This window comes from Sprattus sprattus (assembly GCF_963457725.1).
Source record: "Sprattus sprattus genome assembly, chromosome: 7".
Classification (NCBI taxonomy): Eukaryota; Metazoa; Chordata; class Actinopteri; order Clupeiformes; family Clupeidae; genus Sprattus; species Sprattus sprattus.
Window position 1 is genome coordinate 11,588,477 of NC_137926.1, and position 21,823 is coordinate 11,610,299.

Here is a 21,823-nt window from a genome sequence, read left to right on the forward strand (position 1 = left end):
TAGCCATGCATAGTCATACCTGGTATGCAGAATGTATTGCAGCCTATGTTTAATGGGTATGAATCTACCCATTATTCAGTACCAGGTATTGGTTTTTATTATATCAGTAGCTAGTTCTCACCTATCCTATGTTGCATCTATGGTGTGCAGACTAAGATGGCAACTCCATGCCAAAAGCATGCCACACCCTGTATTCAACCAAAGTGATTATTTTGTCATTTGTTCAGCAATGGTGCCATAGAGGACATTAGAATATATTAAAATGTGTGTTTGCAGCTGTACATGGGAAGTGGCAAAGCAAAACCATTAAAACCTGATTAGGAATATAATGACCCTGCCAGGTCATCAGTTCACAATCCCTAGGGTCTGGAGTTGATAGGAAGACAACAGCACCATCAGGTCAAGAGGGATCAAATACCAGCATTGATGTGAAAAGTAATTAGCTGCTCTAAATAAATACTCTAACTAACAGTCATTCGGAGCACAAGCCACATAAACAAATCATTAAAGGCAACTGTGCTACAAGAAAACTTTCTTGCAGGCCTGAACCACCTGTGACAAGAAGATGAAAACAGAAAGAAAAAAAGAGTTAAAACTGTGGAGGTCACCACTCCTAAGTAGAAAAATAGCAACAGCTAGCTCATCTTCAGCAGATCACCCTGAGACACCATCTGTAGCAACACAAGTCCCTTAAATACACACATATGTTTTAGACAGATGACTTGATGAGGACCTCAGATGATAATAAATCAAGCAATAATGAATCCCTTGTGCTCGCTTACATAAACAGTACAATTATTAGGGCTAGATATGCTCAATACATGAACTCTAGCGATTTAGCCCCATGACTCCAGTTAGCCCACAAATTCTGTCCTCAGCATTTCAAAAACGACGCTTTCCCACTGAAACCCCATTGGGCTTCATAACCCTCTTACAGAGGCCAATCCCCATAATATGTCTGTGCTAATATGGCATCTGTACAGTTATATACTTTATGCTTGAGAGAAGAACATATTTTGAGATATTAATGCAGAGCTTTTTGCCAAGGTAGTCAGATGAAGACATACATCACAGACGAGCCTGAGGAAGGATGGCTGGGACGGCAGTCTGTAGTGAAAGTCTGCATTCTCTAGAGAAGGAGGGAGTCGGCAGACAAAACTCTTATCAGACCTTAGTCAGCATGTTGAGGATTCTTTTTTGGTCTATATTTAAGTGGGTCATGTCTTGGATGGACTACTTGTTTCAGATAACTGAGAAAAAGACATATATTACCTGAGAGATGTGAACGATGGCATATCTTTTTTGGGGAAGGTCTGAATGTGAACCTGGCCATTTTCTAAAGGGTTCTGTATTAAATATGAATCTTAACACGTCTCGAATCTCAAATATGGATATATGACACTATTTTTATGTGTATATTTATTAAGATAACTATAAAACAAAAAACGATAAAAATGTTTCTGACTATGAAAAATTCATAGTCTTAAATTCATAATCTGATCTTCTTTGTCATGTTTATGTGATCTGTAAATTTAAGAGGTCTGTAAGCAATAAAAAGATGAAGTATTGATGTACAGCATGTCACATCCTGCTTTCAGCTGAATTTGGTAGTAGGACATAAGGCCCACTGTGTTTTCTGTTATTTTATTAGACTGGGTCAGAGTTTACCGTACCCTTTGTTACATCTGTTCAAATTACTGTCCCATGTGATTTTATGTGGGTATACAACTTGAATAAATAAACGACCAACAACTAAAGTCCGACAAATGAAGTAGCGGAATGTAATGCTCCGTACACAAATGAGGAGTTGACACGTCACAAACTCGACAAATTCTATGACGTACTCTAACATAACGTTGTATAATCTAGCAAGTTGTATACCCACAATATCAGTGCCATTGCATGATTTGATAATCTGTTACATGTTACAAGATGGTATGTTCTAAGATTCCACTGAAAGCACAACTGGAAGACTTGCTCTTCAAATGGCAGTTCAGATTGAGGAAGTCAGAGTCAGAAAACTTTCCCAAATAGCTTAAGTGTAATTGCAGCAGTTCTGCTGTGGGTCTCAGAGGAAATCACCATGACTTTGTTCTGTCAAAATGTCACTCCAGGCCCCTGAGCTGAGAGACATGCAGCCCCACACCTCAGTCATTGCACTCAGCATCCACTGCAGTTACATCTCCTTTGTGTCCCTGTATCCAACACACAGCTGCACACTTTATGAGGCCTATGATACCCGTTGGCTGATTTTTCAAGTACCAATACTTTGTCAAGTACCCAGCGATACAATCACAATGCCTCTTCTAACCTGTAAAGTGCAACAGAAAAGGATTTGAAGCCAATTGCTTGACCTATGATTGAACTGCTGCCAATCAATGATTAACATCACTGTGTATTCTCGTCAAGATTAGGATTCACACATTATTGTATACTTTATCCTTAAACAACGGCCTCCAATGCATTACAGTATTCATTGTTTTGATTACTTATTTTATAGCAAGAAAGAAAAGTATTTTTAAGCTCACATTTGGCTGCAGGAAAAGAACCCACATGTCTTTGTCCTCTATCAGCACAATGCAAACCTCTCCCTCCCACTGGTCACCGTAGTGGACAACTAGACAGAACACAATATTCTCTAACTGTTCTTGTGTGCATTTGTGTTTTTTATGTGTTGTTTAAGCTACTGGAATCAATAAAGTATCTCTCTGAAAAAAAAAGGTAATACATAAAAGGTAGTAACTCGCCTTGAGTTTGTGTGTAGAATTGAAGTAAATCTTCAACTGAGGCAACAAGGACTAAACATCTCGATTCACTAATGTCTGTAACAGTAAGGCTTGCCACCCAATTAATAAGCAAGACAAAGAGTCAATTAAGTTCTGGGATTACATTCACAGAGCCCCAGCAGCATCTATCACGGTTGTCCTTCAAAGCTCAGACACAGCAAACCCAATCTCAATCATGAAAGAGACTAACGCATTAGTCCCTTTATACTACTACAAGTCACTTGTTCGTGTGTATAACACAAAAATGTATCTGTATTTATGTGCAACATACCTCAGGGGGAGTACTTGTACTCCATACCGCTGCACGTTGTTGTACTCTTAATCTTCTCTTTTTGTTATTGTATTGCTGTGTTGTTCTATGTAATCCGCTGTGGCACCAACAGGAGCAGCACTCAAAATGTCATTGTATGCAAATACAATGACAATAAAGGCTTTTCAATTCTATTCAATAGATGGTATAGAGCTAAAACAAATCACACCGCTTGGACCACGCACAGCACATGTCTAATAATCTCACCTCCTGCTTTTTCGTTCATGCAAAAGATGAACTCCTACAGTACATCATCTGTTTTGGTCTGACAAAACTAACTACAGTACCAGTCAAAGGTTTGGACTTTCATAATTGATCTTACATCACCCAGCCAAAACAAACTCCAGTCCCGAGGAGTCTAGTCCAGCATTCCTGCCGACTGATATCCTCCACATTCACCTAGGTAGAAATTGCCTCCACTGCTGCTTATTATGGTCTGTTTGAACAGTCACAAAGTTCTTGGCCAGTGGATTCTCTGACTAAATCAGTATCCAGCGTTCTGTATATCACCTCTATGCCCCTGCAGTAATTTTCATATAGGGGGAGTTAGAAGACATACGAGTGGTAAAGGGAGTTCTGCAGGGACATGTCATTCATGCAAGGCATTTCAGGACCAAGGCATCTTTGCCACCCGTTCAAAGATCTGACTTGATTACAAAATGCTAACTTGTGAGTTACCCACACTCTAGGGGCTTGGCTTAATCAAGCATAAATACGTGAATTATATTCTGAGTGAAGCGGTCAATAGCCCTGCATCAAAAGTACACAATTGATTTCCTAGTGGTAATGAGCTCTTTTCACCTGGGACAGAGAGTATCTTCAGCAGCACACGATTTTGTAATCAATTATTTTGTTGTTCCCCAAGTGCATGGTGCTAATCGTTCGGTGAGTAAAAACACCAATTTAGCTGTGCTTAATTAATTTTGGGCAAAAAGATGGTAAATGCCCTTAGACTGCACTGAGATGCCAAGTGATAAGAGTGTTGTCCACATTTCAATTTAAAGGATGAAGGAGCATGTTTCTATGGTGGAGAAGAAGAGAGTGTATAAGGAACCAGTGACAGAACATGATGTTGTGGTGATACATGATGTTGTGGTCATATGAAATTCATAGCCTGATGCATTCCATGAAGTTAATGTCTATTTTGTCCAGTGTTTTTTCTTAGACAGGCTGACCTAGATAGAAGACTAGTAGCAATTTGAGACATCAGAAAGGTTAGATACAAGTTTTTCAAAGCCGCAATAGAAAGGTATTTTAAAAATCCACAGCAGGTCATTTAAGTAAGTGCAATAGTCATGAGTGGAATGAGTGGGGTCAGTTTCATTTGAATGTTTCAGGCAAATGTGTTGGTTCAAGCCTTGGTGGTTGGAAGGCTTTGTACTTAACCATATGGCTTTTTTATGAGTGGAGATGTGAAATTGACTTGGACACTTTGGGCTCTACAGGGCAATAAAGCCACTCCAACCTAATGAAGACCTTACTTTAGGTTCCGCTCTTATAGGCGAGCCATTGATGAAAAGCCATAGATCAGTTGAGGCGAATGGGCCTTTTCATTCGTTCTTTCATATCATTTGCCACCACATCTTTTCTTTCCCAGGGCTTCTGGGGGATTTGGAGGGACTGTGCCGTGTGTGTGATTGTGTGTGCGTGTGTGTGCGTGTGTGTGTGTGTGTGTGTGTGTGTGTGTGTGTGTGTGTGTGTGTGTGTGTGTGTGTGTGTGTGTGTGTGTGTGTGTGTGTGTGTGTGTGTGTGTGTGTGTGTGTGTGTGTGTGTGTGTGTGTGTGTGTGTGTGTGTGTGTGTGTGTGTGTGTGTGTGTGTGTGTGTGTGTGTGCGCTTGTAGCAGCAGCATTAACGGAGCCTTCACTCCAAGGCTCTCATGCTGGCATGATGAAAAATCTCAATCAAAGACCTCTCCATTCAGAGCAGTCATGTATTGGACCCAGATGGATCCAGGCCTGAGAAAGGGGGAAAGAAACATTTTTCTCAAATATTGCTTCATGATTCAGCATGAACTTAATGTAACACTAAATAATACCTAATAGTTTCTTAGAATAAATTACTACTTGTTGAATACCACATATAAACAATGTCCGCATGATGAAGTAGACTGGGAACCAGTCTGGGAACCAAAGTCCCTTCATGGGATTATTGCTCTTTAATTTAGCAATTTTAGGATTTATCTTTATTGAACTTCAATAACGGTCACGTATTAGACAGATCCTCAGAATGTTGCAAAAAAGTTCCAGTGAATTGAATGGGCCATCCCAACATTCAGAGGTCTGATATTCCATTATAATGACCACTGCAAAAAATGTATGACTGCTTTCATTTGCAACGTATGTTGAGCTTCTAATTCACATCTTTCATACATTCCGCAAACAGAGTTCACTTTACTTAATGGAAATTCAGTGTAACTTTATATCAGCACGTAACACATACAACTATTTGCCTGAAGAACTATTTGTTCTCAGTGGAAGCCATGACACAGGAACAAAATTACTTCAAAAGAGATATTTAGGAGGAATGTCTTTTATGGTTTGGCAACAATATTGATATAATAAGTAAGGCGCGTTGAGGTCATGTTTGTCCTGTTGGGATTTATTTTACGATACTGACCGTCAGATTACACATTGTCCCATGCATATTTCATCAATGATGGCAGGGAGCCTATTTGGGTGCGATGGCGCCCTGAGAGGTCTGTGCCAGAGCACGCATGTGCAAATACAAACGCAATGGAGCACACAATCACACAAAACATTAAATGTCTGAAAAATATGAAATTTCACACTAAATCATAGAAATATCTTTCCGTCCATTATGCACGTGTCGTTATGGGGGAGCACAACATACATCTTAATTAACCATCCATTTTCTCCCATACAATGTGCCACAACACATTAGGAGAAAGCCTCCCAGGTCTATGAGTGCATCATTTATGCACCACAACAATGCTGAAGCCTCTGTATTTCCAGTAGGCCCAGATATCACAGTAACAAAGTATTCATGAAGACAATCAGGTTTGATTATAGTCCTTTTGGAGTGAAATTGGATGTGTCTAATGAAATGAATATATCTTAGAACAGTGCCTCATATCCCTCCACTCAACTGTAGTGGATGGTGGTTGTGCTGTGATAGTTGTCAGGATTTTAGTGGATTCATTATTGGGTGCTTATTTTTGTTCTGGCTTATTCCTAATTTAAAATGCATTTCCGGCACACTGACAGCCAGTTAAATGAATGGTAGTTCCATTCACAGGGTTTTAAATATTTTTCTTTCATTAGCAGAGAGCAGAATGTTTTAATGAAATGTTTGCCAACTGAAGGAAGCTTGCACTGCATGCCGATTTTGGATCTATTGTTTAAAGGCAGCCCCTTTTGAGACAAGATGTGGGGAATTGTATTTGTTAGAGAATTCAGTGGCTAGATTAATAAATCATAATGATCCCTTCTCTTCTTTGACCTACACTTTTCACTTAAGATAACTGTTTCCCAGAATGCTCTCCGGGCTATATGTTACTTAACCACCACAGATGAAAACAGAATCAATGAAACGATGATCAATAAAACGACGATCAACAGCCCGCTAGTCTCAGGGTCACACCCTGTATGGACACCCATATGGGGATTCGATGGGAGAGTGTGAATGATTAGCAGAACGCATTTGGAGCATTCGACACCAACCCAAGCTAGGGTGAAGGCAGAGGTTATAAAAGAGGTTGAGTTTTAGACAAAAGAAGGTAAACCTGAGTGGCTCTTTCATGTAGCTATCAAGCAGGACTTAGGAGGCAAGTCAGCATCAGCTCACATGGCTCTTAGTACCCATATTTCAGTTGGCCTACACATGTTCTCCAAACCTGAAATTACTAAGGTCATGTCTGTTCCCATCAGACTAAGACACTTCTATTCTTCTATAACACATTAGTCCCTTTATTCTACTGCAAGTCACGTATGCCATCTGTGTCCTTATTCATGTGTATAAGACAAAAATGTATCTGTATTTATTTGCAACGTACCTCGGGGGAGTACCTGTATTCCATACCACTGCACTTTGTTGTACTCTTAATCTTTTTTTATTGTTATTGTATTGTTGTGTTGTTATATGTAATCCGCCATGGCACCAACAGGAGCAGCACTCCGCATTCATTGCATGCAATGACAATAAAGGCTTTTCAATTCAATTCAATTTCAATTCACTTAAGATAACTGTTTCCCAGAATGCTCTCCGGGCTATATGTTACTTAACCACCACAGATGAAAACAGAATCAATAAAACGATGATCAATAAAACGATGATCAACAGCCCACTAGTCTCTGGGTCACACCCTGTATGGACAACCATATAGGGATTCGATGGGAGAGTGTAAATGATTAGCAGAACACATTTGGAGCATTCAACACCAACCAAAGATAGTGTTAAGGCAGAGCTCAAATAAAGAGGTTGAGTTTTAGACAAAAGAAAGTATACTCGAATGTCACTTACATGATGTTATCACGCAGGACTTAGGAGGCAAGTCAGCATCAGCTCACATGGTTCTTACTAACTATATTTCAGTTGGCCTAAACCTGAAGCTACTAAAGTCATGTCTGATCCCATAAGTCTAAGACACTACTATTCCTAATGTGGCATCACCAATGCTTCACTAATTCATAGGCTCTCATCTCCACTTTCTAGCCTACTATGTGAAGCATGTCCACCTCGTACCCAGAGAATTCGTTTGAGACTCATCCACTGTCCTGTCTATCTCTGGGCCCCATCTGTCTTGGTACTGTTTGCTGACTTTAACACACAAACACACACGCAAGCTTAATTCTGTCTTACACCGCCTCCCGTCCCACTGAGGAGGGGAACAGCTGTGTGTGAGCCTGTCCGCAAACACAAGCTGAGTGGCACACACACAACAGCTGGCACACACCACACACACCCTCAGGACCAACGGCACGATTCAGTGGGCCTGCATAACCAAATTTTACCTCAGGAACGGCTCTTTGAACAAATGACGCCAAACCAGCGCAGGAACAGCTAGTGTTAGAAACCAAGAGCCGTGCTAGGGTGGCCACGAATGAATCGCAGGTTTTAATGAGCGTGTCGCTCTGCACAGAGATGCGGATGCTCCTCTCCCACTTGAAACCGCTCAGATAAGGAATGAAGGCACAATAGCTGTTTAATCTTACTGTTACTCAACCAAGAAGTCTCCTCATGAAGCAGGTAGAGGGAGGTGCTGCTCTTGTTATTGTAGTAGTGTGTGGATAGGGCTGTTACTGGAGCGCGTTGGCCCCGCTATGCAAATTCAGCTCCGTTTGACAGATTGAAGGCAGCATTCTTTTGGGGAAAGCGACCGGCAGCCGCAGCTTAACCAAAGCAAACGGGGGGGGATGAGGAAACGGTAAACAAGAGGGAGCAGGAACCCAAGGGTGGCGGGGAGGCAGCCACAGTGACATTTCCGCACCGCCAGCTCAATAATGAAGGAGATTACCGGCACCTCGGAGGAGGACACGCAGATGAGACAAAACATGGCGAGATTATTAAGAGCACGCCGGTGGTGCGCGGCAAGAGACGACGACGTGCCGTGGGTCTTCCGACAGCTGCAGCCAAATTAATATTTCATGCCCCTTCCATCAAAGAGCGCAGCGAGGAGCCTCGCTGCTCTTCATGGCGTGCTTGACTTTATATAGACAAAACTGTAATGTGTAGAATTGGCATGTGCCGGGGATCCCTGGCTTGTTTTAATGAGCATTGTTATGACAGCCCCCCGCTGAGAGGCGGTGAAATAATGGCGCGAGTGAAGTCGCGGGATCCAATACCCCACCTCTGCTCAGTTCTCACACACGGATGCTTTATACTCTGTCAGGGAAGCGCGGGTTCGAATCAGAGCTTGCTTGGAAGTTTTACATTCGTTTCCATTTCACAACACAAGCCAGATGTGCTGAGACGCCAGAAAAGACACGACAGGAGTCATGTGAGGTAAAGGCGGAGGTTGGGCTTCCCCCCTACCTATCGGAGGAGCAGACAAAGTGGAAAAGTACTGTAATAAGAAAAAGACAAAGGTGTGAGCTTAAGTTTTAGTGTGAAGGAAATGCTTGGCTAACCTCTTACTTGACTGTTAACTGAGCATGCCAGGTTTTTTTTGCACAACAAGCGAAATCCATTGCTCATAGTAATACGTATATATATTACTATATATATATATATATAACTATGATCAATGCTTTTTGCTTTTTGTGTAAAAAACCTGGCATGCTTTGTTAAACACACATGTATACACACAATACAATGTAAAAGCAAATTGTTACAAGGGCATTTTACTGATGTAGTTAGGGTTAGGGTTTGAAGTAGCGGTAGTATTTTATTACAGTATTGGCCATTCTTGTGCTATGACAATGAATTAAGTCATCTATTTATCACGTTGGACCAAAGGACATGTAACATGAAGTGGAAGAAGTGGGGATTATTAGAATGTGGCTTCGATGTCAGCATAGTGTAGTACAGAGGTTTGTGAAAGTTGTACACTGTTGAGTTAAAGTGGAATGGTTTTTCTTCTGTCTTGACAGGCAAAAGCACATAGTTTAGTTTCTCCTTGGTTGTAGACAAGACCTACAGGCTCATTCAAGCACCTTACCCTATTATCCCCCATCCTCATGGTCTTCACTTTAAGAATCCAGACACTGTCTCAGGTAGTGTATGTGCTGATGCTCTCCCTAAGGGACAGCCGTGTTTGACACACACACACACACACACACACACACACACACACACACACACAGATACACACACACACACACACACACACACACACACACACACACACACACACACATACAAACATACATACACACACACACACACACACAGTCTATCATGCCGAGAGCCAGGAGGCCAAGGGCATTTCTGTTGGGAGGTAATTCCATCTGACAGCCCCTCCAAATTTAACTTGTTTCGAGGAGATGCATTTCCCGCTCGCCATGTTTAGCACCGCATGCAAATATCTCCTGACACTCCGTTATGCATGGACGTGTCAAACACAGCGTCGGTGTTGCAGAAGGTCACCGGTGCTGCCAAGGGTGAGCGTTGGCCGGCTGTGTTGATATTCCTGTGTGCCGGGGAACATGTGATTCATTACTTTTATATCCTCCGCACATGACATTAGCATAACATGCTGTGTCAGTCTGCGGCACCAACAGCAGCGGGCGGCGGGGCTTCTGAGCAGAGCTCAGTCTCGCAAACTGCATCAATATTTAATATGAGTGTCTAACATGATATGAACTCTTCATTAAACCGTTCCTCGCATTGCATCTCCAGCAGTCTTTCGGAATTGGCCCATCTGCGTTGACTCCTTTGGGCATATCGGGGATGTTCTCATCAAGTGTAATGATCAGACTGTCCTAGGGTTCATATTTTTCATATGAAGATAATGTGGGTAATTGAAAAGCAGATGTACATGTTGGCTGTCCTTAGAGATAATGAATGAACTGAGATTTCTGTTGTGACCTACAACAAATAGACAAACAGCAAATATCATACTTGTATGATACAGCTGGTCCTTGACGTTGAATTGTAAAATTCACACTGGTTACACCCCACCCCCCCCACCCCCCCCACCCCTCTTAATTTCTTCTTTCTCATTCCATAGACTCCCTGTTGTATGTTCGCATTATGAATGTATATGACATGTTGAGCATTGAGAGCTGATATGATCAGATATTGATAGCATGAATACTGAAAAAAAGAAGAAAAAAGAGGTTACAGCTCACTTTGAGTGAAATGATATGTGGACTGCTTGGATTTACTATGAAACTGCTAGCACTGCCTGAATGGCTGTGCATTATTAAACGATGACACTTTGAATAAATATGGCCATAGATAGTAATCAGAAATTAAAAAAAGTGTCGAGAAGAATGTAGGTTTTCAATCTGTATGGAAAAATATTCATGATTGTCTGTCAAATATTAAATAACACACAGACACACACGCACAGGTGAATATGTGGACACTCACACACACACTCACACACACACATTCAGACATACAGTATATTCACAATGACAGAAGAAGACACTGACACAATATGTATTAAATTTAAGTTGAACTTGATTTTATCTGGAGTATATGCAAAAGCCTACACACCAAACATGTCAGATTGGGAACAAGAGAACAGAAGAACTCTGTTCGTCTTTCAGCAAGATAGGGTGGGCGAAAGTTGACATATGACAATAATTAGTAAAGTTATGCAAACATTCCTTGATTAATAATTTCAATCCCAGTCGGAGGGTTCAAACGCCCAGTTAAATCAGCTCAGTGTTGTTCTACTTTCAATGTCTTCAGTAATAGTCTCCACTACTTTACTCATCCACCTTAGAAGCACTTTTAAAATGGCCTTCCACACCAAAACATTTATAAATTCTTCCCAAATCAGGGATGAGAGCACCACATTCAGTCCAGTTGTCAATCAAATCCATTTTTGTATGAGTGTATGGAGAATCAGAATTGGTTTGCTGCCACATATTGCCTGCTCATGAGTAGATGACTTCGGGAACCCTCCAGATAAAATGGTCATCAGGTGTCTCAGGATTTCTCAGTTACGACAGAAAAGGAACCATCCCATAATATGAATGTGCTCCCAGTTGAATGGGATCTGATTTTACACAAGATATTGCAGATAGATTGGGTTGTTTTATTGTTTGTTTGTGTGTGTGTTTGAATGTGTGTGTGTGTGTGTGTGTGTGTGTGTGTGTGTGTGTGTGTGTGTGTGTGTGTGTGTGTGTGTGTGTGTGTGTGTGTGTGTGTGTGTGTGTGTGTGTGTTTGTGTCTGTGTGTGTGTATGAGATATGCTAAAAACTGCCATTAGGCTGCTCAGAGCTGCATGATTCTTCTTTTGCAAGAAAATGGGAATTTGCTGAGGGGTAGCGATGGTCAAAGAAACAAATTTATAGCAGGAAGCCTGCAGTCATGTAACAGCTCTAGGTACAAACAATGTTGTTTATTTCAATATGTACCCTTCAGATATGTACCATATAGCCAGCTGCAAAAAAGAGATCATTAAGTTTGCATCATAGTTTTGGATCAAGTATAGCAAATGTTACTTTTATTTCATACAGAAGAGAAGACGGAGTTGTGGTAGAATACCATAGCCACATAGCAAAATATGTTGCCTCAGTATCTCTAACTTGTGTCATGGCTTTTTTTTTTCTTTATTCCTTGGAGAACTGTTTAAGAGTCATGGCAGCACATTCGTATTGCCTCTGCTGCCCTCATTACCCCAGTCCAGCCTTACTATATGCCATTTTTGGTGATTTTGTACTGCTTCACTATAATAGCTGGGCCCTATCATTACTTGGCCAGTTCGTCTTCAAAGTTACCATTCAACAAAAGCCAAAGGACAATAAATTAGCAGCATAACTAATGTTTAGCAAGCCCAAACAAAAAAGGCATTCAAAAGAGGGAGAACAATATTTGCCATTAAGTTAAGCTACTGGTGTGTGACCTTATTATAGGGCCTCCTCTAAGATAACATGAAGCTGTGGACTGAGTGAAGCATGAATGAACCAATTTATACGTAGTCACTAGAAATCTTAAACTGGTCTCATTCTGTGCCAACAAGATTAAAAACCTTTTGGCCACATCTTCTACTGTTGATACCCAGACCACAACAGCATTCATAGTTTTTCATTTTTACAGTTTAAAGGAATGCAACACTCATTAGCCAATGAAATGGAGGAGAAGTGATCTCATGTCTTCTCTTTCGTCCGTAACAGAAAATGTTATGACTAATGGGAGGATTAGCTCAGGATTAGCGAAATTGTGTCGTGCCTTCTCCAATTCCTACCCAGAAGCCTTTCCTTATCTGAGCGTCTGGGCGCAGACCAGAGGGCAGATGTGTAGATTCTTGAAGGACAATCAGGTATTGGTGATGGTCTCAGCACAGCCGTCAATGACATCACATTCTGTCAGCGTCAATCTGTAACTCCTGCATCTTATCTCCCCTCACAGGAACATGACAAAGGGCTAAAGGAGAAATCGAATAGCTTTAAAACCAAATCCCACACAGTTTGGCTAAACAGCATCATCTCAACTCATACTGACTGCGCTGACATCTTCTGCTCCATTGACTTGTCGAAAGTTTGGATGCCTCAGAGACTGTTGATGTCCTTTTGAATGTCATAAGGTGTATGAATTCAATTCAATTCAATTCAATTCAATTCAATTCAATTCAATTCAATTCAATTCAATTCAATTCAATTCAATTCAATTCAATTCAATTCAATTCAATTATATTATATTTATGTATGTATGACAATAAAATTGTCTCAAAGCACTTTAATGACTATGACTATCTATGACTATCTAAGTACATTATGTTGAATTGTAATGTTATTATTTTAGAGTTAACAATTACGCGTAACAGCAGGAACAGTAAAACAGAGATCCCTTTTGTGTTGAAAGCCGTTATTTATGCATCGTCTGCATTTCCTAGGCTCTGATCCCTCTTTAACATTCCGAATCTGAGGGGACCCTGGCACTGCTGAACAAGCATGGCAAAACTCGGAGCTGAAGCAGTTCTTAAGAGTTTGACCTCCTCCCTCACCGTGGTCAGTCTTTCGATCTCCCTCGGTGAGTTCTTACAGTTATTAGCGAAGCGGTGCCCTTGCCAGGGGTCATTTTTAATAAATTCCGCCGGTTTTCTTGGCTCCTAAGTGCAGCCAGGGCTCTCAGCTGGAGGTCGGGTCCGACAGCTGGTGGACATTTTCCAGTGGGATGACTTCAGACAAACCATCAAGCCTTTGAAGTCTAGCTGAGGCAAAGTGGTATCATGTCTCTTCGTGTAAGACTTTAATTAGCCAACTAATAAAGGAAATTTAATGAAGTACATTGAATCTCATGTCTGACATTTGCTTAGAGCACAGTGGAGCATATGACTGTCTCGCTGTACCCTCTGCTGATTGATGGCAGCAATATAGGCCTGTGCACTACTTCAGAATTAATGATATCCAAACAGAGGCCGCGAGACTGAGAGGTACTAATAGGGAAGTTTGTCATACTTTTATAGTCATACTGCATTTGTCATGTCAAAAGAAACTCAAAACATAATAAAAGTCACACATTTTCAGACATTATTGATCTTTGTCCTCTAGTCCTATTTAGTATTTTCAAAATCAGTCTGAATTTTATGTTGTGTAAGTTAAAGAGGTAACCAAAGTGTGCTTTCTGAAGTGTAAACCTTGACTGAAAAGAAGCCTAAAATTATAGTTGTTTAGGCTGATGCACATGAAGTGATCTGCATACTCATATATCGTAGTGCTCCCAAAACACCTGCAAGAGCACACATGCTGGATACTTACCTTAGATTGCAATATGGTATGCTAAATCCTCAGATCGTTCCAAACCAAGCCTATATTATTGGATTGGTATTCTGATAAGGCTGCACAAAATGAAATCACCCGCACTTAGTCAAATGACTCTAATCCCATTCAGTTGTTCTGCTACAGGCTGTATTGTGCTCCCAGGCCAATATTATGCTGGTGAGCTCAGCACAAATTTCCATACTTTAAGTATGAATATTTCACTCACATATAGTACATTTAGTTGGGTCTCCTTTGTAGTTCCAATCTTGGAATGGATGGGGAGAATGGGGAGAAGAATAATTGGCCAAAGGCAAACCAGGCCTTACCCCGCAAACAGGGAACGTCACCAGGACCTATAGAAAACGTTTCCCAGTTGTCGCCGCAATGTCCTCGGGACGGTCTTGGAACGTCGTGCAAAACGTCCTTGAGTTGTCAAGGGAACCATACACATTTACGTTTTTAGAACATTCAGAGAGACCATTACAGGACGTCGAGGGGACGTGATTTTTAAGGTTTTGTATTTTAGGTATGTCATCCCTACATCTAGCCCTACAAGAACATGAAGGAGTTTGATCGCTCAGGGAAATGCCTGTCAGTATCACATGAAGTAGCAAAGCAAAAAGTAAAATGTGGCTCACAAGGAAAAAGTTTGTATGCAAGTCTTTGGGAGAACATGTAGCGTTGGTATTTGCTCATATTTGCATAGAAACTCTTAGAATCAGGTTCAGGTCCATGTTCACATGGCTGTGGATACTTTAAGAAGAATGTATGTACATTCTGATATGCACAGATTCAATGATTTGATTATAGCAAGCATAGCAAGACAAAGATTTAGAAGCCTATGATGAAAATGACTGTTTGTGTACTTAGCCACAAAGAGCCTTCCATGATTTTCAATAGATTAAGGTAATATGAGAATGACATTGAAGTGTTCATACGCTGTTACAACTGTTGGAGCCCTTTTGATTTACTTATATACAGGAACAGATGTTAAATTCCTTCTGCTATCGGTTGGGGACTTCCCACCTCGACCAAACCTCTCACTGTCACATGCAAGTACCTAACCTAAGTATTGTAACAAGGTGCACTACAACTACAATACTTAACAATACTTAACGACAACACCAACAAAAACATAATCACCACCAAAGATGCCTTTGTGTCCCACTGGGGTTGTCGAGTGGGCCTTCGTGAGAGTTTGGTTGAACTAGGCCCACTGCACCTCCAGAAGGCTCAACAGTGTTGTCTGGCATCCCAGACCCGTGTTCCTCCAGATTCATGATGGGTTATGACACATGTCAATACCAGGGACAAAAACAGATTAACATCAAGATACACCTTGAAAAGATTTCACACGCATATATCAGTGTCTGATCGACACACTGCCTAATTATCTAAACATCAATCTCATTATACTATGGCATGCCACAGGCTATGTGTGGTGTGTGTGTGTGTGTGTGTGTGTGTGTTTGTGTGTGTGTGTGTGTGTGTGTGGGGGGGGGGGGGGGGGGGGGGGGGGTCGTGGGGTGTTTATTCAGCTGTCAGATCAGGACTGATGGACTGAACCATTAAACACAGTCATTAAATTATATGTAGATTCATTTTGCAGCTTGAGCACTGACAATATGAGTACTTGCTTTGGTAGACAAATGATTATTGTTATAGGTAGTTGTAAAGTCACATCTACTGTTGGAAAGAATTATCTCTTACTCAATCACTTTGAATAAATCTAGCAAGTAAATACAGCCAACGAATATCCGTGTGGTTATGTCTGCCATTTGGATGTAGAGTTGATGAGGGTTTTGCTGAAGCCAAAATTTGACTCTGAGTGTGATTTTGTTGATGTTTCTGCCCTAGTATCTAACAGGGATAACCAGGCAAACATTACACATCATATTACTTTTATAGCGAGCCAATGTAAGCAGTTTCACCTAATGGCCCTGCCATCATGGCCCCCGTTATCCCAAATGGTCTGCAGTGGTCTGTAAAATCAAGGGCCATGAATCTTCAGCAGGGATGGACCACCCCGCTATGAATAACTGCCATAAAGACTCAAGGTCGTGGGGAAGCCAGTCAGGTGCTGGGTGCACTCAAGTGTCCCTAGTATGTCCAGCACCCTCCTCAAACATGCAGTCTGCTCCCTGAAGTTCCCCGCCCTACTCTCCGGCAAACTGAAACCCTCAATCTTCCAAGGAACATTAAGTTGATTTGTAACTGGATTTGGGGGGATATTAAGGGGCTGACTCCGTCATTCCATCAGATTAAGGAGAAATTAAGGGAGAATGTTTCCACATTAAAGGCCATTAATATATATGAGGAGATGTTGAATGGGTTCAGGGGAAATGAAGATGAATATATGTACATTTTAAGGAATCATAAGGATTGTGCTTCACTATTTCACCATCTTGTTTTTCGATATTTGTCCAATATATTACTTATTCTCACTATCTCTTATTTTCTAAGATGTTATGTTACTAGACTGGAACGGTGGGTCATATCAAACGTATTTATTTTATCAATTAAATATAAGTAACTAAGAAATTTCACAGCTTTTGATGTTCAAAATGGCTGGTGGAAACAGCCTTTATGTAACACAATAATGCCACACAGTGTCTTGTTATTTCTATTCACATACATAAAAAGATATTTACTGTATTTCTTGGTCGAAACAGAATGCAGATAGAGACAGCATTCAGGTTGGTCCAGATATTCAAATTCATCTACATAAACATATATCTCGCAACCTCTCATGTCCTATGAATTCTCCATTCAAGCAGGATACTGTTCACTGCTTTCCTTGTCTCTGGCATATCCTATATGGTCAGTATATCTACACATAGCCTACAGTCACCAGTAGCCCTGTGTTGCCCCCATGAATACCTTTACATGTCCACTCTGCTCCATTGAACCAATGTTCAGCTAAACAGACTCTCACTCACCTGTTTGGTTCTGCTGGGGTTCTGGATATAAAAAATTGACACTGATTACCACAGTTACATTTGACAAACCTTATATGCTGTTGCAGTTAAAGCTTAAAATCATCATTAAGCATCATATAGGGGACAGTAGTGAAAGTGGCTAAGAAAACCCAGAATGGACTTGAAATGTGCTATTTTGATCTTGACAAAAATAACAGTAGCTTGTCATGGAAAGTGAAACACTTTCTTTTTTACAGGCTCCCAATCACAATTACAATAAAATCTGATTCACAATAAAACAGTCAGCTCAAAGGCATGTGGCTTTATAAGCTACAATTATGTGTCAATGAATTTAATTGTTCAAAAGAAGTACTACAGTTTATTCCTTGTCATTTATTCCATGGCAAACACTGTCCAGAACCTGCGGCAATATTGCCATCTTCTTCCATTGTAGTTCCATCTGACGCATTTAGTTTAAAGGGATTCCTGATACAACACTATTGTTTGGCTATAACCAAACTTTTCACTAATTACCTTCAGCCTGGCTTTGCTCACTTCGTGTCTTTCCCGCTCGCGCCACAGAGTGTCCTTTGTTCGACTGAATGCACTGCCGTTTCCGCCAGCAGTTCCCGCCCGCCGTTTCGCTGTCAAAATAGGGCCCATCATGTCACATCTTATAAAGGTCCACGATTCACCCCAAAACCAAAGTCTCCCGTCTATGTCATTCGTCTTTGATTTAGGACTGTCTCCACATTTCACATCTGTCCTATCCTCACCACAACCACAGGAAGAGATTCTCACTGTGAGACAAATCTCACTGTCAAATCATTGTCGATGTTTGCTTCGACCCCATATTGATTCATGCTCCTCAGCGATCTCTCTGGCTATTTAAAACCTGTCAGACAGTCTCTACACCAAGCCAAGCATGGTGAAGGGGAAAAAAACATCCTTCCCTGCATCTGATTCCCTTACCAGCAAAGCACATGCTAATCAGTTGTCATCCAAACAAACTCCCTTGGGACTGTGTGAGTTTTTGTGGCAAGATCATTCAGCTTTTTGTTGTGTTGCCGCACACACAGGAGTATGAATCATTTCCTCTTTGACGGCGACTCATGCTGACAGAGAGAGCCCTGAGGCTAGATGCAGGCATCATAATTGTTTGGGTTGAATTCTCGTCAAAACATTCAGACTTTGCGTTTGTTTTTGCAGAGTTCACTCAAAGCTTTAACCTGGCTGTACAGCAAAAGGGTTGTTTTTTTCTCTTTTCAGTCCATTTCAGCTGAGCTGGGTCATGACTGGGAAAATAACAGGGCAAATGGGGTCTGACAGGTGTTTGCTTAGGTGTTGGTTTAAGGTTGTTAATGTTCTAAGGAAATCTTGCTCAGGAATAGCCATAACTAAAATAGTCATGTTGATAAGGCATCAGACCAACTGAAAAAAGTAAACATCGCATTAATTACACTGATGAACGTGGCATAACTGGGTTAACCCGCTAATATCGCTTTTCATTGTTTTCCAATTGAAAAAAATGAACAAAGTAACTCTGAATCACATTATTGTATTGAATTGGGCCCAGACTAAGCACATCCTCCTGCATTACCGCTGTGATATTTAATTAAACAATGTGCAGACAGAAGGTGTCTAGCCTTTACGTCTAAATTCAACACACTGCCTTGCTGACAGAGAACATTACCACGGCCCAGTTGGGGAAATAATGTTTGCATTGTATAATAGATATAAAAAAGACCCTATGCACTAGGTGCCAGAAATCATTTACTAGTTTAAATACTCACTGAGGCGAAGACAGGCCGAATGAGATGAGCTTCCCCCCGCCATCTCCATTACTAAATGGTCACACTCTATAACCTCTATCTTATGAATAAGGAAATATGTCCCGAGGCCTTAGTGAGCAGATATGTTATTATAAATTATCTATGCTAGCACAGTACAATATGTACTATACACTGATGCCACTGTGTTAACAACTGTATATTAAACTAGGATTTTCTATGACCAAAGCTGCACCATTTTAACAATAAGCTTATTTCAATGTGACTCACTCTGTTATTTTGAGAGGCCTGTTCATTTTGGAGTAGTTAAATACAAACACTGCTGGTACAAATGCTTTTGGTAAAAGATGCTATTTATATACTGTACATATTTGGAAAGGCTACACTATACAGTATATAGATTTGTAATGATGTTGAGATAGATCAGGGGAAGTTGTAACTTGGCTGAATAACTCATTGGAAGTCTCATACCTCATTTGATGAATAACATGAAACTAGAAATGCTTTTCTGCAAGAAAGTGTGATTGCATAACAGCATGAAAGACATTTTCTTAACTATGCAAGCTACATGGACGTGAACAACCTGCGCCTGCATGAGCCTTGAGTTTACAATTGCAAGACAGTTGTGGAGGAAGAATCTAAAAAATAAATCAGTGAACAGAGAGGCGAAGCATTGGCCAATCACCATGCTCCTTTCATCACCTTTGCCCTGTTTCCCAACGTTAGCTATCCCAAGAAACACTTAAATCCCCATAACTGTCTGTCAACCAGGATTTCATCCTACCGCTTATTTGTCATTTTGCACATTTTACATGACACTCCAGTTATGATATCAAACGTCGAGGCACCATAAATATCAAGAACTTCAGTGAGAGGCGCATCATCAGCTGCAATTGCGGGTGAGACCTTGCAATAATGCAGACGAGCGTTGGGAAACAGACTGCCTCTCCACATGCCGTCACGCACATAGAAATAGAGAGCCCCTGTTTTACTGCATAATGAGGGGGAATTTGTTGTATTTTGTCGCTCCGGGAATCATAAAGGTTATCAGCAAACATTCATTATGCAGTCAGGGGCTGCCTACGAGAGCGTGCGGGTGTTGGGAGGAGGGGCGGGAGCAGAGGAGAGGCAGTGTGCGTGCTGCTATCTGTTTGACATTTCTGTCAGGATAGGTATTTTGAATCGGCCGGATGCCTCTGACAAATGCCAGCGCTGTCACCAGATCACTTTTAATTACACTCGACTGGCTTTTTTTTCCGTTGGGTTGCGGAATGAACGTACTGGTGCAGAGAATCGTTGCTCTTACCCAAGCTGGGCTGGTTGTAACGACCCGTGTGTGGTTGCAATGGCATTTTAATGGCCTCTGTGTAGACTGGGCGAATTACAATATGAGAGGAGAGGAGTAGGATGCCGAGGTTTGGGGTTGACACTGGTGGACACTTTGAACAGGGATGACGGTGCACAAGCGTGTCGGCTTCATTAGCTGAGTGAAACTAATTTGACCCCCCATAGACAAATAGTACCATATGAAGTTGCAGTGATATGTGTAATAATCCGACCTTATTTGTTGATTGTAAAATGGTGCATTCTAGATGTGTTTTTCCAAACACATAATACATGAATTGATAAACTCATACACATCATTCAAACTAATCAATGATCCAATTTGGGTAGAGTAGAAAGTGTGTGTTTTTATACTGTATATCACACATGGTTTTGTAGAGGTTTCTCGATTGCATTGATGTCTCTAGACTAACATGTTATGGTGGTAGAATATGTAAACTAAGCAAATGTAGCATGGCATTTCTACCAGAAATAGTGGGAGGCATGAAACATTTAATGCAAGATAAGTTTATACAATCATAGAAATAGCAGTCTTTAGGCCCCCTCCTCAGTCTAATAGTAGCAAAGGAAATCAATGGACCATGGTCAATGGTCAAACATAGGCTAAGCCTAGAGTCCTTGGTAGTGTGTGAAGTATCCTAGCTGTGTGAATATTTAAACTAAAGCTTGTGTACTTCCTTGTGAATATTAATCAGCGTTTTACTATCCCTTTGCCAAGGATCACTTTTTTTTCTTCTCATCTTCGTGCAGTATTAGGCCACCAAAGATCAAATACTAGTGCCGAATGTTGAAACAAACTGGCACTAACAGGCTACTTGTATACTGTGGGTAATGTAGTTTCTTTGCCAGAGTGAATCGATATGGTTCCAAACAGCATATGTATCACATTTAAAGACTGAAATGCAAACTTTCTGATGTGTTTATGGATTTGTTTGTGATAAGAGTGTGGCATGTGCCCCATTAAAGGTAGTCTGGCGATGCTCCTGGTCCTTACCTGGAGTACTGTAATGTTCATCCACTTACCTAGTGTTAAGTGGGTTAAATATGTAATATGATGTGACCGTTTCAGGACTGTCCACTCAGGCAAAAGTGGTTATTAGGAAGAAAACTGTGTCTCATACACAGACAAGCCCATTGAAATGATTAAGTAGCTGATGTCCTTAACTGGGGTAAAACCATTCAAGTGTGAGGGAATTTTAATTGGAATTTGCTTCTGATAATGTTTGACTCATTTAACAATGGAATGTGAGGCTACCGCAAATGCATACATTGGACAGTATTTTATAAAAATCAAAACCAAAAGTTTAGAAAGGGTGTCTCTCACTGTGAGATGTGAGA